This window comes from Nyctereutes procyonoides, unplaced genomic scaffold, assembly GCF_905146905.1.
Source record: "Nyctereutes procyonoides isolate TBG_1078 unplaced genomic scaffold, NYPRO_anot_genome, whole genome shotgun sequence".
Lineage (NCBI taxonomy): Eukaryota > Metazoa > Chordata > Mammalia > Carnivora > Canidae > Nyctereutes > Nyctereutes procyonoides.
Genome location: NW_026575148.1, coordinates 7,676,809 through 7,697,835, shown reverse-complemented (window position 1 = coordinate 7,697,835; position 21,027 = coordinate 7,676,809).

Here is a 21,027-nt window from a genome sequence, read left to right as displayed (position 1 = left end):
TTCACTGTGAACTATTTTATATGTTGCACTACACATTCAATACATTTAGAATCCTCTAATTTCTTTTTAACAAATTTTGTTCTATAAAGCAATTATCCTATAGTACTACCATGGGAACTCTCTGATTTCCAAGCTTCATTATCCTTATTCTGTTGCTACTGCCTTGGAAATTATGTCTCTTTCTCCAAAGCACACTTTAGGAACTACATCACTATACCATAAAGGTATTCTAGAAGGCATCATTCATGGAAAACAAACTCAATCACAATATAATGATGAAGTGTAAAAGTTCATTTGACAGAATAGTAGAAAACAAAATGTCTTCTAAAGACCCAATGGAGAAAAGAGCAAAGTGTCCTTTGTATCTGTCATCCTTCATGTCTTAAGCTAGAAGTACTCTTAATATATGATTCTATATGTATTCATAAGACATGATAATTCTTTATTCTGGACATAAATAGATAATATTTGGAAGAGAAGCCATTCTCACCTAAGTGGAATGGTTTGATAGGTCCTCTCTTAAAGCCAGGTAATGGATAACCTGAATTTTTGAGTCTTTCAATCCTAGAATTCTATGGTGACATAAAGTGGTTGTTTTAAAGATAATCAATCAGATACACTCTTTATTACATAAAAATAATTGGTAGATCCAGGAACAGAACTCCATTGGCAAGTAATTTTGGTCCAGAATTTCATATATTTTGAGATAGTTACCTATGTGTTTTGTTCTTACTTTTAAATCTTTCACTAAATATTTGCTCATATTCTTCCCATTTTGATATGATTTTATTTATTTGTTCCTTAAAACAATCTCTAGGTTAAGAAGTTGAGGTTTTGAAATACAACCAACTTTGCAAGTGTGTTGCAAATTCTCTTAGTATTAATGTGATGCACAATAGTTACCTCTTCTCAAATCAAGGCTTTCATAAAAATGAATCATCTCATAATCTTGAACATACTTTGTCATGCCCTCTATGCAAAGATGGATTATAAAATTTGTGTAAGTTCCTTTTAGCTAAATGGATTGCAAATACAGATACTAATCTATAGGACAAATAAAATGTATTGGAGCAACACACTTAAAACCAGGTTTAATCAAGACAATAACTCATTTGTTCATGTGGAGACTAATCTGGTGATGGATCAAGTAGAGTAAGTGAGGAAAAGATAGTAAACAAGAAATTAGAAGGCCTGAATTTTAATCAAGGCTATGCCACTATGTTCTTCTATGAACTTAAGCAGATTAATTAATTTCTCAAGATGTATTAGGAATGTACAGAGATCTGAGTAACAGAAAAACTGACTAAAATTGGCTTAAGAAGTAAAGAATTAAAAGAAAAAGAAGTAAAGAATTAATTGTCTCACACAGGAGGAAGAGATACTGATACAGAAATAACAGTTTGGCCGCTGGCTCTAGGTACCAAAGATCCAAGCTCTTTCCATCCTCCTATTCTATTGTCTCTCCAACCTTACTTTTGCCATCTCACAGTCTCAAGATGGCTACCATGCTCCAGGCATCACACTCCCATTCAAACACATGAAGCCAGGGAGGCTAAAAAAGATTTTGATTGGAATTTTTCCTTGAAACAATCCAGCAGATTATCCCTTATATACTTTGTTGGCTAAAACTTGACCACATGGCCACCTTTATATACAAGGGTGTCTGGGAAAGTGAATATCTGGTTTATTCAGCCTCTGTAAAGGGAGAAAGACAAGGAAGTCTCATGGCTCTGTCTATAAATGTGAGAATTAGGTAAACTTATCTTTCAGGTATAACTCTAGGCTAATGAATAACTTTCAAAAATAAAAAGTCATGAAAAATACGTGACCTGAATTCAACTCTATATATTTTTAAGAGGCTTCAGTTTTTATTCAAATTTCCTGTGAAAGCATTCACTGTCATCTCTAAAACAAGGCAGAACAAGCTCCCTCCATCCATAATCCCAAAGTTCTAAAGTGAACAGTCTCTCCCTTTCCCTAACTAAGAGGAAAAAAAAAAAAAAAAAAACTTCTGAGTGGTCCAGACACTGAGTCATTCAATCTAACTTTGACGGGGCTGCATCTATTTTTGAGGTTTTGTCATCGTGGTTTAAGAACACTGTCTGCAGACACTTTGAATATTTTTCCTAGCACCTCTCTGAGTTTATGCTGTACTAAATTTAAAATGGAAAATTAACAATGTAAAAGGCTAAGTAAATAATTCTATTGTAAAAAGTAAACACCATCTTCTTAAAAAATTCAAAGAATTCAAAATGTATTGAATTTGTCCAAATGACATTCCATTTGTTATACCTCACACTCCCATGTAATATTACATGTACTTGTGCTTCATTCTTTACAGAGAATCACACAGCCGCCCCTTATTATTAAAAACACTCCATCACCGAATAAATGTACATTCTGAAATTAAAACAAGACACTATATGAAAAAAACCTTGGAAGACTGAATGTTGCCAGCTGTGAATACCAGATGTGATTACAGAATGACAACAAACAATGCTGCAATCAGCCTATTGGTTAGCCAGAAACTGAACACCCAGAAAAGGTTCTCTGAATACATACCCAATGGTGTGTTTAAAACTACTGTGCAAAAACGCTTGTTTTACCCAGATACTCTATGGGAATATTTAGCTGTTACATTGTAAATGCTGTTATTTTGGTTTCTAAAAATGTCATGACAGGAAATGATTCCAGGGAGGAGTTGCCAAGATGGCTGTTGGGCAGAAGCAAGAGTGGGGGAAATGTTAAATCTAGAGAATAAAGAGCTAGAATAGTTGAAAACACCACTTATTATTTGCAATAAAATAGATTCCTAAAATCCAAAATAAATTGGATTTTTTTCCCTCCATCTGTCATTGCCAGAAGGATGATTATGTTTTGAAGAGCCCCTATTGCTCATTCTCACAAAGGTTATGATATTCCTGCTCCTGGACAGTCGACCAGGTTGATAAATTGGCTGAGAGAAGACATCCAATTAATATAAAGGAAAGACATGACTCCTACCCTTCCCTATTTCCCAGATGATACAGCAAATGGGTAGCTGAGGCTTTCTGGTAAGAATTTCTGCAGGTTCAGAAATGCCCATGCTCATGCTTCTTTTTTATTCTCTCCCTGCCTGAGAAGTGCAAATTGAGAATACCTGAGGAAAGGTAAGAATAGAGGTCGGTCAGGAAGTAACTATAGTTAATGCCACATTAAGAGTTTGACCTTCCTCAAAGGACTGCTAACATAAGTAGTTTAGTAACTGAAAAGCTACAGAAATTCAAAGAAAACAGCAGGGGAGAGGGAGCAGGAAGGAGGAGGGAGGGGAAATTAAATTGGTGGGTTTTTTTCCCCCCTGAATAGGTTCATGTTATAGAACAGCTCTCTCCAAATACAGAGTTCTTAGGTTAGCCAACTTATCTCTCATCAATGAAATTTATCAATTATGTACCTATCTTTTTAAAAAAATATGTATTTATTTGAGAGAGAGAGGGAGAGAGAAGGGCAAGGGCAGAGGGAGACAATCCTCAAGCAGACTGCTCACTGACCATGAAGTCTGATGTGGGGCTCAATTCCAGGACCCTGAGATCATGACCTGAGCCTCAAATCAAGAGTTGGATGCCTAAATGACTGAGCACTCAGGTGTCCTTGTGTCTATCTTTAAGTAATAGTTTGTTTCATTTTACCACTGTTCTGTTAGATCTACAAATACTCAATAGACCCCTAAGAAAATAGCTATCCACATATACATTAATAAGATGCTATGCCATAATTCATCAGTAAAACTTTTCAGAAAAGTGCTAACTTACCCAATTTAATTTTCACTGCTTTTCGAGTAAACTCAATGTCCTTCCCTCTTCTACAGGAACATAAATGAGCTTTTTCCACCTTATATTTTTAGACTTATACACAACCGTTTACTACCTAATGTGTTCTCCATGTATTGTAAAATATAAGCATACAATTTTATCACTCAAGTTGTTACACACTGCTTTACATATACAATAGTGTATATGTTATCACTCAAAATATTGCATAAAATGTTATCACTCAAGTTGTTACACACTGCTTTACATATACAATAGTGTATATGTTATCACTCAAAATATTGCATACAATTTTATCACTCAAGTTGTTACACACTGCTTTACATATACAATAAGTGCTAGTGTATATATATTACTGGAAGTTTCCATAGATCTTTTTTTTTTAACCAAACAAGATAGACAGAAAGCAAGTAAGAAAGGAGGGAAGGAGGGAAGAAGGAAGAAAAAGGAGGGAAAGCTAAGACAATAAATATTTATTAAATACCATTGTTGGCAAATGGTGGAAAGGTGATATAACTGCCTCATTTATGCCTATTTATAAATGGAGTCATTTTAATTTTATCACATGTATATAATATGATTTTAACACAAATGATAGATGGGAAATAATAGCCAAAATCATAGAAATAGAATTATAAGAGACTATTATGAAAAACTATATGTCAACAAATTGGACAACGTGGAAGAAATGGATAAATTCCTAGAAACATATACACTAATAAAACTGAAAAAGGAAGAAATAGAAAACTTGAACAAGTTCAATAACCAGCAATGAAATTCAATCACTAATAAAAAAATTTCCCAACAAAAAAATGTTCAGGGCCAGATGGTTTCACAGGCAAATTCTACCAAATATTTAAAGAAGAGTTAGTACCTATTCTTTTTTTTTTAATTTTTTATTTATTTATTTACGATAGTCATACAGAGAGAGAAGAGAGAGAGGGGCAGAGACACAGGCAGAGGGAGAAGCAGGCTCCATGCACCAGGAGCCTGACGTGGGATTCGATCCCGGGTCTCCAGGATCGCGCCCTGGGCCAAAGGCAGGCGCCAAACCGCTGCGCCACCCAGGGATCCCTATTCTTAAACTATTTCAAAAAAATGGAAGGAAAACTTCTGAATTCATTCTATGAGATCAGCACTACCCGGATACCAAAACCAGATAAATATGCCACTAAAAAATAGAAGTACAGACCAAAATCCCTGATGAACATGATGCAATATTCTCAATATAATACTAGTAAATTGAATCCGACAGCACATTAAAAGAATCATTCGCACAACCAATTTAATTGGGATTTAATTCTGAGCTGCAGGGTGGCTTAATAATCACAAATCAAGGGGGATCCCTGGGTGGCTCAGCGGTTTAGCGCCTGCCTTTGGCCCAGGGCGTGATCCTGGAGTCCCAGGATTGAGTCCCCCATCGGGCTCCCGGCATGGAGCCTGCTTCTCCCTCTGTCTGTGTCTCCTCTCTCTCTCTCTCTCTATCATAATTAAATAAATAGATAAATAAATAAATAAATCTTTAAAAAATAATAATCACAAATCAACATGATACATCACAGGATACATCACATCAATAAGTGAATTATAAGAACCAAATGGTCATTTCAATAGATGCAGAAATAGCATTTGACAACGCACAACATCCATTCATGATAAAAAGCCTCAGCAAAGTAGGGTTAGAGGGAACATACCTCAACATCATAAAGGCCATATATGAAAGTCCCACAACTAATATTATCTTCAATGGGGAAAAACTGAGGGCTTTTCCTCTATGGTTAGGAATAAGACAAGGATGTCAACTCTTACCACTGTTATTTAACATAGTATTGGAAGTCTTAGCCACAGAAATCAAACAATAAAGAAATAAAAAGAATCCAAATCAGCAAGGAAGAAGTTAGACTTTCACTATTCGCAGATGACATGATACTCTATAAAGAAAACCCAAAATCCTCCACCAAAAATATTACTAGAACTGATACACAAATTCCATAATCATAGGATACAAAACCAACATACAGAAATCTTTTGATTTCTATACATCAATAATGAAGCAGCAGAAAGAGAAATCAAGTAATCAATCCTATTTATAATTGCAACAAGACCATAGATACTTAGGAATAAATCTAATCAAACAGGTGAAAGACCTGTACTCCAAAAACTATAGAACACTGATGAAAGAAATTAAAGATAACATACACAAATGAAAGATGTTCCATGCTTATGGGTTGGAAAAACAAATATTATTAAAATGTCCACTCTACCCAAAGCAGTCTACATATTTAATGCAATCTCTATCAAAATACCACCACCATTTTTCACAGAGCTAGAACAAACAAACCTAAAATTTGTATGGAACCACAAAAGACCTCGAATAGCCAAAGCCACCTTGAAAAAGAAAAAAAACAACAACAACAACAAAAAAAGAAAAACAAAATGGGAGGCATCACAATTCCACACTTCAAGTTCTATTACAAAGCTCTAGTGATCAAGACAGTATGGTACTGGCACAAAAATTAGACACACAGATCAATGGAACAGAATAGAAAACCCAGAATTGAATCCACAACTATATGGTTAATTAATATTTGACATAGCAGGAAAGAATATCCAATGGAAAAAAGATAATCTCTTCAACAAATGATGTTGGGAAAACTGGATAGCAACATGTAAAAGAATAAAACTGGACCACCATACACAAATTCAAAATGGATGAAAGACCTAAATGTAAGACAGGAAACCATTAAAATCCTAAAGGAAAACACAGGCAATAACCTCTTTGACATGGCTGTAGCAACTTCTTAATAAATAGATATGTTTCCTGAGGCAAGGGAAACAAAAGCAAAAATAAACTATTGGGACTACACCAAAATAAAAGCTTCAGCACAGAAGAGGAAATAATCAACAAAACTAAAAGGCAACCTGTGGGATAGAAGATATTTGTAAATGACATATCTAATAAAGGGTTAATGTCCAAAATATATAAAGACTTGAATCAAACTGAACACACAAAAAAACAAATATTCTAGTTAAAAAATGGATAGACGTTATTCCAAAGAAGACATCCAGGTGGCCAACAGACCCATGAAAAGATGTTCAACATCACTCATCATCCAGGAAATACAAATCAAAACTACAATGAGATGTCACCTCATACCAATCAAAATGGCTAATATTAACAACACAAGAAACAATGGGGGTTGGCAACAATCTGGAAAAAGGGGACCCCTCTTGCACTGTTGGTGGGGATGCAAACTGGTGAGTCACTCTGCAAAACAGTTTGGAGGTTCCTCCCAAAGTTAATATTGAACTACCTCGTGATCCAGCAATTGCACTCCTAGGTATTTATCCAAAGGGTACAAAAATACTAATTTGGAGGAATACATGTACCCCTAACATTTATAGCAGCATTATAAACAATAACCAATTATGAAAAGAGCCCAAATATCCACTGACTGCTGAATGAATAAAGAAGATGAGGTGTGTGTGTGTGTGTGTGTGTGTGTGTGTGTGTGTGTGTATGCAATGGAATATTACTCAGCCATTATAAAGAATGAAATCTTGCCATTTGCAACCGTGGATGGATCTAGAGAGTATAATGCTAAGCAAAATAAATCAGAGAAAGAAAAATGCCATATGATTTCACTCATATGTGGATTTAAGAAACAAAATATGCAAATATAGGAGGAAAAAAAGAAAGGAAAACCAAGAAACAGATTCTACTAGAGGGAAAAAACCAATGGTTACCAGACAGGAGGTGGCAGGTTGGGGACTGGTTGAATAGGTGAAAAGGATTAACGCGTGTACTTGTGATGAGCACCAAGTGTTTTATATATATGTGTGTGTGTTGAATCACTAAACTCTACACCTGAAATTAATATTACATTCTCTTAGCTAATTAGAATTTAAATAAAAACTTGGAAGAAGAAAAAAGTCTGACTCTGGATCGGGAAAAAATAAAGCACTTATGGTTACTAAGCTTAGTGAGCACTTCATACTTTCATAAGTGTTCTCATCTAATTATATGTCCATTTATTCATACAAATTAATTAAAAAATATTTCAACAATGAAATAATCTCAAATATCAAATTATACCAAATTATCCCTCATTATTATTCTGATATGTGATAGTTTGGTTTTTTAAAAAAACATATTTTATTTATTTTCTCATGAGAGACACAGAAAGAGAGAAGTACAGACACAGGTAGAGGGAGAAGCAGGCTCCAAGCAGGGAGCCTGATGTGGGACTCGATCCTGGAACTCCAGGATCATGCCCTGAGCTGAAGGCAGACACTCAACCGCTGAGCCACCCAGGGGTTCCCAATATGTGATAGTTTTTAAACTTGGTTTTCTTTCTCCTATGTATTTCAAAAGCATTACTTCTGGATAAGCAGATTGATAGACAACTGGTCTAAAAATTAACACAAAATAGCTGAAGGTCAACTAATGTGTCAAAAGAGAGTTTCTCTAATTGTCTTTTAATTAACTATTTAAAAAATTAAACTGTTAATGGTATTACTTGACTGTATAAAGGATAAGCCACCTTTTACATCTTGTTTTACAGTAGGTAAGAGATTATAATTCCAATAGATCTGGAACTTGATTTTCCATTTCTCCACTGAGTTAGTACTGAGTTTTCATTCTTTTTTAAGTCTCTTGTGATTCATCTAGTGTTGGTCTATTTTTCAGATATGAGGTATCCCTTATAGAAATGCATTCCCTGTTCAACAACTAACAATTTAGATAAATGTCAAGTTCACATACCTAAAGAGAAGAAAAGGGTTTCTAGCACCCAACCGTCATCAATGAGGACAAGAGTTTGTTGTCATTTAAATGCTAGATAGCACTGATACAACTGCCTCAGAAATCTTGAAAAATAAATTTGTTTCCTGAGGCAGCTATAATGCAAACATTAGAGGTCAGAAACAGAGTAATAGGGATTATAAAGATACATGATTGCTTAGCTGCTACTGTTCTGAAATCAAGTAAAACTTGAGGTGTGGTAGGTAAATGAAAAGATAATTGGATGGAATAAGTGGAAGAAAGAAAATGTGTACTCTGAGTTGAGTAAGTTACAGACAAAATATTATAGAGCTGAAGTTGTGTTGCACTGAATGGACCTGAATGTATTCTAGATGTATTTGTGGCTAATTTTGCTATTACAGTAGGAAAATTAGCACTATAACACTATAATTTGTGTTATTTATTAATTTAATATTAAATTCAACAATTTCAACAAGAAAGTATTATATACAATTTGGGCCACAAACTGAAACATGCCACTAACCTGCAGGAATTTCTCTTCTTAGGAAAGAAACCATATTAGAAACAAAACAAAACAACTAACTATAATGTTGTATTTTGATTAAGTAATCTATAAACCAAGTACTAAGAACTGAAAAGAGGGTGGCATCATAACATGAACTCTGATGAAGATCTTATGGTGGATATTTGCTGGTTTGGGGCCAAAGCTGGCGAAGTTCCTTTGGGAAACAAAGTTGTACCAACTCTCAGTCATGTACATGGGTAGGCCTTCACCCCTGAATACAGGGGTCAGAATGCATGACTCAGATCCGGCCAATTAGAATACCTAGTTCCCAATGCATACCAACTGATTCAGGTGTGGGCCTGTGAGCCAACTTACCCACTTAAGAGTGAATTCAGCTACTTGTATGGAAGCAACAATAACATATCCTCTCTTTTTCAATCTACTTGAAACTTGAAGAATGCTCTGGCAACTATCTTGTTATCATGTGTCATCTGACGTGAACTAGTAACCTGTTGCTGCCATAATAGATTACCACAAATTTGGTGGCTTAAAACAACAAAAACTTATTGTCTCATGATTCTAGAGGCTTGAATTCCAAAGTCCAGAATCAAAGTGTCCACAGACCCACGATCTCTTTGAAGACTATGGAAAAATCCTTCCTTGCCTCTTCCTAGCTGCTGGTGTACCTGGCATGTAGATGCATTACTACAATCTTTGCCTCTGTCTTCATACGGAATTCTTCTTGTATCTCCTGTGTCTCTGTGTCCTTGTGTTCAAATCTGTTTCCTTAAAGGACTTCAGTCATTGCATTTAGGGCCCACCCCAATCAAGTAAGATCTCATCCTAATTTGATTACATCTGCAATGATGCTATTTCATTGTAGATTGTATTTCATTCATTCATAACCATAATATAAGATTATGTTTACAGGATCAGAGGTTAGAATTTTGACATATTTTCTTGGGGACACAAATCAAACCACACAGGCTGAAGAGGACATGGTGCCCTTCCTGTCATTCATAATGAGCTGATGCCACTTAATTTAGCACTGAAAATATATGCTATGAATGAAACGAATTGTAATATCCTTTAGTGAAGCATGTGATTATAAACAATGGTACTAAGAAGTGACATAGCTCTTCTTTCTCTAATAAATGATACTGAAGAGAGCATCAGACAAAGCATGTTGGGTTTTTCTGCTGCAGAATAACTTAAATTGTGGTACTTTTATTTGAAATGATTTATTAAATTCAAGGAAGAATCTCAGAGAAGAAGAATGTCAGATGATCTCATTTAATAACCAACTAAGCTCAGAACTATTTAGGAAAAAAAATGAACCAAACAAGTTGAATCATTTCAGATGGTCACTTACTAATCACATTTTCAATGCCTTGGTTATATCTAAATAATGTCTTAGTCATTAAGAAATATCTCATGAAATGAACATTGGATTTAGTCAGACTCTGTGACTAACCAACTCTATAACTTTGAAAAAGTCTTCTTACTGTTCTGGGTTTCTTTTTTCTGTAAAATGGAGAATTTGTAATCAAGACAATCTCAAAGGTCCACCTTCCTACTCAAAAATGTTTGCATAAAAATATTCTATTTTTTACCACAATCATTTTAGCATTTACATATCCTGTTCTGGACAGATCAATAAAAGCACGTAATTCTAGTCAAGTCCTACTACGCCTGAGGGTGGCTTTTATCATGTGAGAATAAGAAGCATGAGGAAATTCTATGATCACAAGATGGCTGCCACAGCTCCAAGCATCACATCTTCACAAAGTTAAGTCCAAAGCAGTAAAGATAGAAACTTCTTTTACATATCTGTGTAATAAGGAGGCAAGCCTTTCCTAGAAGTCTCTGAGCAAACTTCTCCTCAGGTCTCATCAGGAATGAGTCACAGGCCCATGCCATAGCAGCAAAGGTAAAAAGGGGAATCAGTATTTAGCATTATCAACCCTTGCACGAGAGACAGGCTCTAACAGCACAAAACAAAAAGGAGAGAAAATTATTCATTGGGCAACAAATAGTGTCAGTCATAAACTCTCTAGCTCTGCCCATAAGAAGGGACTTTAGAACATATTCCAACAGCCCCCTACCTAGATACAGAGTAGGTCTTCAGCAGATTCAGTGAGCAATAAGGATTATATTGATAACAATTTTTGTCAGTAATGCCAACAACTTTGGTACGGCTTAGGCAATGTAACTTACTATGTGTGTGACCTTGGATAAATTATTTAATATCTCTACAGTCCTCAGTTTCCTGATCTATAAAATAGAGGGTATTTAGCTCAGATTTGTTCCGAAGATTAAATGAGAGAACATGTATAAAGTGCCTGTACAGTCCCTGACATGCAGTAAATACACAATAAATGTTAGTTTTTCACTCTCTTCTCCATGTTCTTAACTTACCTTTCCACACCCCTCTTAGAAAGAAATCCCTTAATATAATTTATATTAGTTATATATAATCTAATCCACCTTCTTCTCCCAATCAAACCTCCATCAACCCTCTGTTTCCTAACTACATACTTCTTTAAAAGGGGCTGTGGGTAAAAACTCTTAAAAGTGGATTATTAATGTCCTGGCACAGTATATATTGTGATGCCTATCTCCATTTGCTCAAGAATAAACTGATGGCACTCTGGTGAGCTTCCTTGGGAAAGGCATTAGGGGACATGGTCATAGTGAGATGAGAAGATTCTCTGAGATTATTAATATGTCTATGTTGTCCAGAAACAATCATTAAAAGGGAACTGGATTAGTGATGAAGAATAACATATGGTGGGTGACAGGAAGACTTGGAATCTTGGTTGATCGCCACCATTTATAAAAATTATCCCCCTTTCCCATCTTCCATCCCATTAGGATAATAGGCATTCACACATGTAGCTAGAAGAAACTTGCCTCAATTAAGAAAAACATTTAGAGAGCCCACTACATACAGTGATTAACCAAGGCAATCCCCCATCTATCTCATCTATCTCCCCCCCACACCCAGGCCCAAATCATTCCTTTCCAGTGGCTACTTTTGGGCCATGAGACATGGACAGCATGGAGGGGAAGCACCAAATAGTTTTGAATTGACTCTTAAAAAGTAAGGTATAGGTCCAGCTCTTGAGTATGTAACAGAAATAGATAGGCAAAGAGAATAAAAGAGATTTTCTTTTTTTTAATAAAGATTTTATTTATTTATCCACGAGAGACACACACACACACGCACAGAGAGGCAGAGACACAGGCAGAGGGAGAAGCAGGCTCCATGCAAGGAGCCTGACATGGGACTCGATCCCAGGTCTCCAGGATCATACCCTGGGCCGAAGGCAGGCGCCAAACCGCTGAGCCACCCGGGCTGCCCTAAAAGAGATTTTATTGAGGAATCTGATTATATGCTAAGCTTTCTCCTTTCTCCTTTATCAGTTCAAGAAATACATTCTAAATTTTTTTTAATTGAGATTACATATTTGCAGTCGTGATATAGCTCAAATAATTCATCAATTGGGCCATGACATTATATACACTTAAAATATAAATGTGATAATATCTCATTTAAACTGAGCACTTATCCTGTGCCAGACATACACTATGTATACACATTTTTAAACTTTCTCCTTCATTTACAATGACCCTAAGAAAGGAACACCTATTATCTCCATCTTCCACTAGAAGAAACTGAGATTTCAAGAGCAAGGTCCGCCACAAAGTCACTCTAAATTCCACCTGATACTGCCCCAACTGGTTCCTTGCTTGTATTTTGCTCAGCCTCCTGAGCTTATCTCTAGAATCACACTTAGTAGACTGTACTGAAATGAGCTTGTAGCCAGTCTTTCTTGTCAGTTGGTTTAAGCCATTTGTCTTTAGATCCCAAACTTAGTACAACTTAGGAGTTACACAAATACACAAATATAGATTGAATCAATGACAAAATAAACTGGAAAATAGGCAATATAAGGAGGGCTAAATTCAGAAGAAGGGATGTAACCACTAGTTGCAGAGGGTGGAAAAGTCTTCATGGGTGAGGCAAGGCCTGTGCCAGGCTTGGAAGAGGGAGAGGACTTAAATGTGAAGGGAAGATAGGAGAACATTCGGGGAAGAGAATATTTTAGCAAAGGTCAAATACCTTAAACGTTTTTAGGTACTATTTCAACCTCTCCAACAGAATATTTTTAGTTGCATAGTTCATTATGCCATAGGACGAATAAGCATATTACATTATTTCCATGTCAGCCAACCCCTTCTGCTGGACCACAGGCATGAAATGTGGCTTCTGTTTCAGTAAGATCTTTTTCCAGATCAACAATCCACTGAAAGTATAAAACTGCACTGAAGTCAGAACTTCTATGGACAACTTGCATCTAATCATATATATTGCATTTAAAAAAAATTTAATAGGGAAAAATGGTAAATATTTTAGGGTTAACTAATCAAGTACAGTTTACTGTGCAAAAAGTGAATATGGAATGCCAAATGTAAAAAGAAAAACATCTTAGTGTAAGTCAAATAGTGTCCCCAAAATGATAGCCACAAATTTGAAACCCAAAATCTTTTAAAGAACTGAAAATACTAGTGTTTTTAAAAAAGCAGTAAGTCACGCATTCTTGGTTTCTATTACTCAGACTCAGAACCTTCAAATAACTAGGGTAAGAAATAAAACTAAGAAAATAACTCTAGTTTTACAAAAGTAAAATTTGGAAATTTTTGTTAAAATATACATACAGAAAGTATGCATGTTATAAGCATACCGCTATCTGAATATATACATGTGACCAATGCCTAGCTCAAGAACAGAATATTCAGAGCATTCCAGAGGCTTACTTCTTGCCTCCTTTCACTCACCTCCTGCAAGGACAACCATCTTCCTATTTCTAATACCACAGATAAGCTTTGCCTGTTTTCATATTTTATAAAGCAGGGGTCATAAATCATGTACTATTTTTGGATCTGGCTTCCTTTACTTGACATTATATTTCTGAGATTCAATAGAGATTTCTATTACTGTTGTGGATAGCTATAGATATTCATTGTCATTTTTGTTCATTGGTAATTCCTAAAGTGTGGTTCATAAGTGTAGTTCAAAGAATGGTCCAGAAGTAAGCAATTTCCATTTCCATAAATATAGTAAGATATAATTTGTCCCTTTTGCTGTATTGATATTTGTACTGATGGTACAAAAGCAAAAGTGGGTAAAATTGCTGGTACCTTAACATAAATCAAAGCAATGGCACCAAAATGTACCAGTCATCATTCTATCATTGTTCAACACCATGCACTACCAGTGAACAAAACCATAAAAGAAAAAAATGCTAACTTTATTTAATAATGTTCTTAGTAAACAAATTATTAATTGCATTAGCTCTCAACACTTGAGTACATGTCTTTTTAATATTCTGTGTGATGTAAAGTGTATATGAAATATTTCTACTGCATCCCGAAATATAATGAATGAAAAAAACTCATGAAGAAAAGCAGTGTGAATTGCAAGCTAGTCACTTTTGTCATGGAACACAAATTCACTTGAAAGAATGACTGAAAAGAAAACTATAGTTTTTGAAATCTGGGTATTTGGCAGACATTTTCTTAAAAATAAATGAAAGGAGTCCTTAACTTCAGGGAAAACTGAGAAGTAATTGAAGTCAATGACAAAACTTCAACTTACAAACAAAAACTAAAATTTTGTAAATCATGTCCGTCATCATGAGTTTGACAGCTTCCCAACATTTAAAGGCTTTACTGTATGTGATTTTTAAAATATAGGAAATATGTAAGCATTTGAAGGCTCTGTATAACTCGGTGAATCAATATTTTCCAAATAACCAATGCATAATACAAATCAAGCACTGGTAAAAGATCAATTCAAAGTCTAGGATAGACCAATGACAGAGTATAAAAAATTTATTGATGGTTCCAGAATCCACATCACAATTAACTTTTAAGGAACTACTACTTGTCAAGTTTTAATGTAGTATCAAAGAAGGATATCCACATTTATCATACATACATACATACCTTTGTGAAGCTGCATTTTCTTCATATACTTTAAACATTTAGCAACAAATCAAATAGAGAAGCAGAGATGAGAAACCAGCTATTTTCTCAAAATCTGGTTGTAAAAAGATTGCAAAACGTAAAACAACACCTCTATTTTCATGAAATTTCTGTGCAAAATAAAGCCATTTTTATAAAAAATTGTTATGTTACCATGCAATGTGTTTAGTATTATTTTAAAATGAATTTATAATAAAACATTCTTTAAATTTCTCAATTTTAAGTCATAATGTGGCAAACACGAAAAGCTATAATCCACATAATCAAAAGCCCTTTAAAGTCTTCAATAATTTTAAGGGCATAAAGGGTCATTAGACCATAAGGTTTGAGAACCCCTGCTATATACAGTATTCCATTGTAAGCAGAGGTTTAATTTTAACAGTAATTTCTGGGAATATTCTTGAGATAGTATATATTTAGCTTAATTTCCTCTTCTGGCCTTTCTACTTGTGGTTTCTTCTTCTCTCCAACACTTCTTGCACTGGGCCAATCAGATCATTCTCCAGTCCAGTACTTACAGTGGCTGTTACATCAGGTGCACTTTCTTTCTCCTGGCAGGAATATCCCAGAAGGCTGTACCAAGAATGTAGGACTGTGCTGTGGCTTTAAGGATTTAGCCAGTAGGAGGTCAGAGGAGGACAGAGCAAACTAGAGCAATGTAAGCAAAAGACTTTTTCTTGGATTATGGACATGGTTTCCTGGGCTTCTCAGTTAACAGAATCTTCTAACATCAAACATAAAACAATCTCCCAGTGTCTCTGCAACATATAACCCAGTTTTATTCTCTTCAAAATTAATATCACTACCTGCTTTTTTTCTTGGTTTTTACTCCTTTGTTTTCTTTATTCTCCACTGCTTTTCCCAGAATGCGAGCTCTAAGATTGTAGAGACTTTTTCTGCTTTGTTTACTGACTAGAACTGTGTCTGGAACACAATAGGTATACAATATATTTTTGTTAAATAGATTAATCATTCTCCCTTCAGAAGTTTCTTTATTTTGCAATTCATAAAAGACAAAGGAAAATTCCAAGTCCAGAATTCTGTTTTATTTCATGGGATAGTAGGTTTTCCCCCATTTGGGTATATAAGAAAATAATGGCATGAAGTATTTCACAAAGTTTCCAGGAGCTATATTTTGACTAGAAATACTGTCTCTCCTTTTCTTGGTCTCATCCCATTATTTCTAGCCCTCTCCTTTTCTTGGTCTCACCCCATTATTTCATTGCCAAATAACTTCACAACTCTTTGGAAATATATGACTTACAAAGAACAGATTTCCATCACATTTATTCTAAAGTATATATTATTTAAGCTCAATATATATAATAATTTATTTTATTATAAATTATATATTCCATTCTGACTGATTAATGCTTTCAACTCATGAGGATTTTCACATGTAATCTTGTATAAAAGAGCACACTTCCTGACACTGACTTTTAAGACTTTTGAAAGTAGAAGAAAAAAAAAAAAAAACACCACATTCTTTTAGAGAGAGAGAGAGAGAGAGAGAGAATCCCAAGTAGGCTCCACACCAGCTTGGAGCCTGATGCAGAGCTTAATCTCAAAATCAAGAGTTGGACACTTAGATAACTGAGCCACCCAGGTGCTCTATATATACTAATATAGAAAGTTCTCCAAGGTATGCTATTAAGTATATAAATAAAGTAAGAGGTAGAATAATGTATACACTTCGGTTTTTTTATTTGTTTTTTTCCTTTTAAGGAAAAAATATATAGTCCTAGAAATGTTTGCATTTGTGTAGATTGGCTCTGACAGAAGACAACAGGAAACGAGAATATGGTTGCCTCTTGGGAAGGGGATGGGAAGACTGGGGGGAAGGGTAGAAGAAGACTAACTTTTGAACATGTCCTTTTTGGTGTCTTTCAAATTTTGTATAATTGTGTGCATTATTTATTTAATATTTAGGAAGTAAATTTTATAGATAAAAGAGTACTTACATGCACCAATTAAAAGAATGAAATTGGCAGAGTAGATTAAAAAACATGACCCAATTATATACTGTCTACAAGAAACACTTTAAATATAATACAAGTAGGTTGCAAGTACAAGGATAGAAAAAGATATATTATGCAAATGTTAATAAAAAGAAAGCAAGAATAGTCATATTAATATCAGATAAAGTAGACTTAAGAGCAAAGATTTACCACATAGAATGATATGACATAATGATAAAATGGTCAGTCCATCAGAAGGACAAAGCAGTCTTTGATACGTATGAGCCAAACAACAGAGCTACAAAATACCTGAAGCAAAAACTGGTGTAAATGAAAGGAAAAAAAAACAAACCTACAACTATAGAGATGTTAGAATTCCTCTCTCAACAATTGGCAGAAACCAGATAAAATCAGCAAAGATACAGAAAATTCTATAACACCATCAACCAAAAGAGTCTAATCAACATTTATGGAACAGTCCACCCAACCAGAGCAGAACTCACATTCTTTTCAAGAGCCATAGAACATACACTGAGATAGACCATGTCACAGGCCACAAAAAAAAAAAAAATCACTTATAAAAAATCTAAATCATAAGAGTATATTCTCTGACCATAATGGAAGCAAACTAGAAATCAATAACAGAAAGAAAAACAATACATTTCTAAATAACACATGGCTCAAAGAAGATGCCTCAAGAGAAATAAAAAATTACATTGAACAGAGTGAATATGAAAGTACAACATAAAAACATTTGTGGGATCCAGCTAAAGCAATGCTGAGAGGGAAATATATAGCACTAAATGCTTACGATAGAAAAGAGGCAAAGTCTCAAATCAGTAATCTAAGTTTCCACCTCAAGAACCTAGGAAAAGAGAAAAGCAAGCCCAAAATAAATAAAAGAAGGAAATAATAAAAAACAAATCAAGGAAACCAAAATTTGGTTCTCTTAGATCAGTAAAATTGACAAATCTCTAACAAGACTGGCAAAGGAATAAAAAAGGAGCCACAAATTACCAATACCAGAAATTTAAAAAGGGATATGACTGACCCTGGATAATATAGAAATACTGTGAATAAGTGCACACAAATAAGTCTGACAATTTATATACAACAGACCAACTCTTTGAAAAGCACCACAATTAACCCAATATGAAATAGATAATTTGTATTGTCTAACAATTATTCAGGAAATGGTTATTTCATAATTTAAAAATTCATAATTTAGGGCAGCCTGGGTGGCTCAGCAGTTTAGCGTCGCCTTCAGCCCAGGGTGTGATCCTGGAGACCCGGGACCGAGTCCCATGTCGGGCTCCCTGCATGGAGCCTGCTTCTCCCTCTGCCTGTGTTTCTGCCTCTCTCTCTGTGTGTGTCTCTCATGAATAAATAAATAAAATCTTTTTAAAAAATTCATAATTTAAAAGCTCAAAGAAAATCTCTAGGCCTAGATGGTGTCCCCAGAGAATTCTTCCAAATCTTTATAGGATAATTTAAAAAACAGTATTATACAATCTCTTTCAGAAAACAGAAGAGGAGAGAACACTCTCAATTCATTTTATGAAGCTAATATTACCCTGATAGCACACAATGTGAGTATAAGAAAACTACAGGCCAATATCACTTATAAAAATACATGTAAAAATCCTTAAGAAAACATTAGCAAACAGAAGTCAGCAATAAATACAATGAATTATATACCATGATCAAGGAGAATTTATTCCAGGGATGCAAGGTTACTTCAATATTTGAAGATCAGTCAATGTAATCTACCATATTAATAATCTAATGAAAAAAATTATATGATCATATAATTTGATGAGAAAAAGCATTTGATAAAATTCGACATTCATGATGCAAACTCTCAAAAAGTAGGAATAATGGGAACTTCTTCAATTTGATAAAGCTGATATACATAATGATGAAAGACTAAATGCCTTCCCTCAAAGATCATAATTGCCCATATAGAAAATTCCATGAAATCTATAAGAAAACTTCTGGAACTATATATGAATTCAGCAAAACTACAGGATGTAAAATAAATACTTAAAAATCAACTTCATTTCTATGTATTAGCAATGAACATCAAAATTAAAAATATAATACCAATTACAATCATTCAAAAAATGAAATAGTTATGTGTAAATCTAACACTATAGTACTATATTGTATTTGTATGCTGAAAACTGCAAAATGTTGATTAAAGAAATCAAAGAATATCTAAATATATGGAGAGACATACTGTGTTCATGGAATGAAAGACATAGTAAAGGTCTTGCTTCTTAAATTCATATACAGTCAACCCTTGAACAACACAGGTGTTAGGGATGCTGACTCCTCACACTATCAAAAATCCACATATAACTTTTGACTTTCCAAAAACTTAGCCATTAATACCTTACTGTTGACCGGAAGCCTAACCTATAACAAAAACACTCTATTAACACATATTTTGTATGCTATATGTATTATATACTATATCCTTACAATAAACTAAGCTGGAGAAAAGAAAATGTTATTAAGAAAATCATAAAGAAAAGAAAATACATTTAGAATACTATACTATGTTTATTTAAAAAAAAAGGTGTACAAGTAAATGTGAGCAGTTCAAATCTATATGTTATTCAAGGCTCAAGTGCATAGGTATAAACTAAGTTCCAGAAGTTTTGTCATTATAGGCAAGATTATTCTTTATATAAGGGAAAAGGCAAAGGAACTAGAATAGCTAAAAATATATTTTTTAAAAGAATAATAATGGGGGAGAAATCGGTCTACTCAATTTCAAGATTTATTGTGTAGCTACAATAAACAAAACCGTGTAGTCTTGGTGGAGTCATACAAACACAGATTAATGGAACATAATAGAAAATCTAGAGAGAGACTCACACAAATATGGCAGCTGACTTTTAACAAAGGTGAAAAACAACTGAATGAGGAAAGGATAGCATTTCAACCCATGGTGCTGGAGCAATTGGACATCTATGGGAAAATAAATAAATAAGAACCTTGGCCTAAATCTCACATCTTATATAAAAATTAACCCAAAATAGATGATGGATTTAAATGTAAAACATAAATAAATAAATAAATAAATAAATAAATAAATAAATAAATAAATGTAAAACTATACTACCTTTTCAATGTTAGGTAAAAAAAAAAAGAGAAAATCTCTGGGATTGAGATCTAAGGAGAATTCGTTGACATGACACCAAAAATACAGTCTGTAAGAGGGAGAACTGATAGACTGGGCCTCATCAAAATAAAAACTTTTGCTCTGAAAAAGACCATAAAGAGGATAAAAAGACAAGCTATGTACTGGAAGGAAGTATTTGCAAATTACATATTTGACAAAGGACTGTTTACTAGAATATCTTAAGAACTCTTAAAACTCAACAGTTAAAAAATAAGCCATCCAATTAGAAAATGAGTAAAAGACATGAAGATGTTTGTCCTGTCACAGTAGTTGTTTGCAGAAGACTCAATTTAAAGACTATAAAAGTGATACATAAATATGAGATTCACATGCTGTACAAGAAACCAAAAAAAAAAAACAGGCTGCACTTTTGAATTTCTAGTCATGATATTTTTTAGGACTAAATAATTCAGAATGTTTAGATGCTGAACTAATAAATTGTGGGTCAACTCCTATGGGTAGAGCTGGGGTCTTTCCCATATGGCATTCCCAATGTCAATCCCAAGAGGGGTCTGAACTAAGAATGGGGACTCCAGAATGAGATTTTTACTGGAGAGAGGTTTTCCTCTTTCTCCATGGAAGTCTCTTGGGAATATTTAAACTATCCCAGACTGAGCTAGTAAAAAATCCCTTTAGCCATCCTGAGACCTGGCTGTCCTAGAAGCTCTATTGTAGATACAAGTTATTCTGTGTGGTACTTACCAATATCACTCTGGTCCACTCTCACGTTGGATGAAATTTTGTGGGAA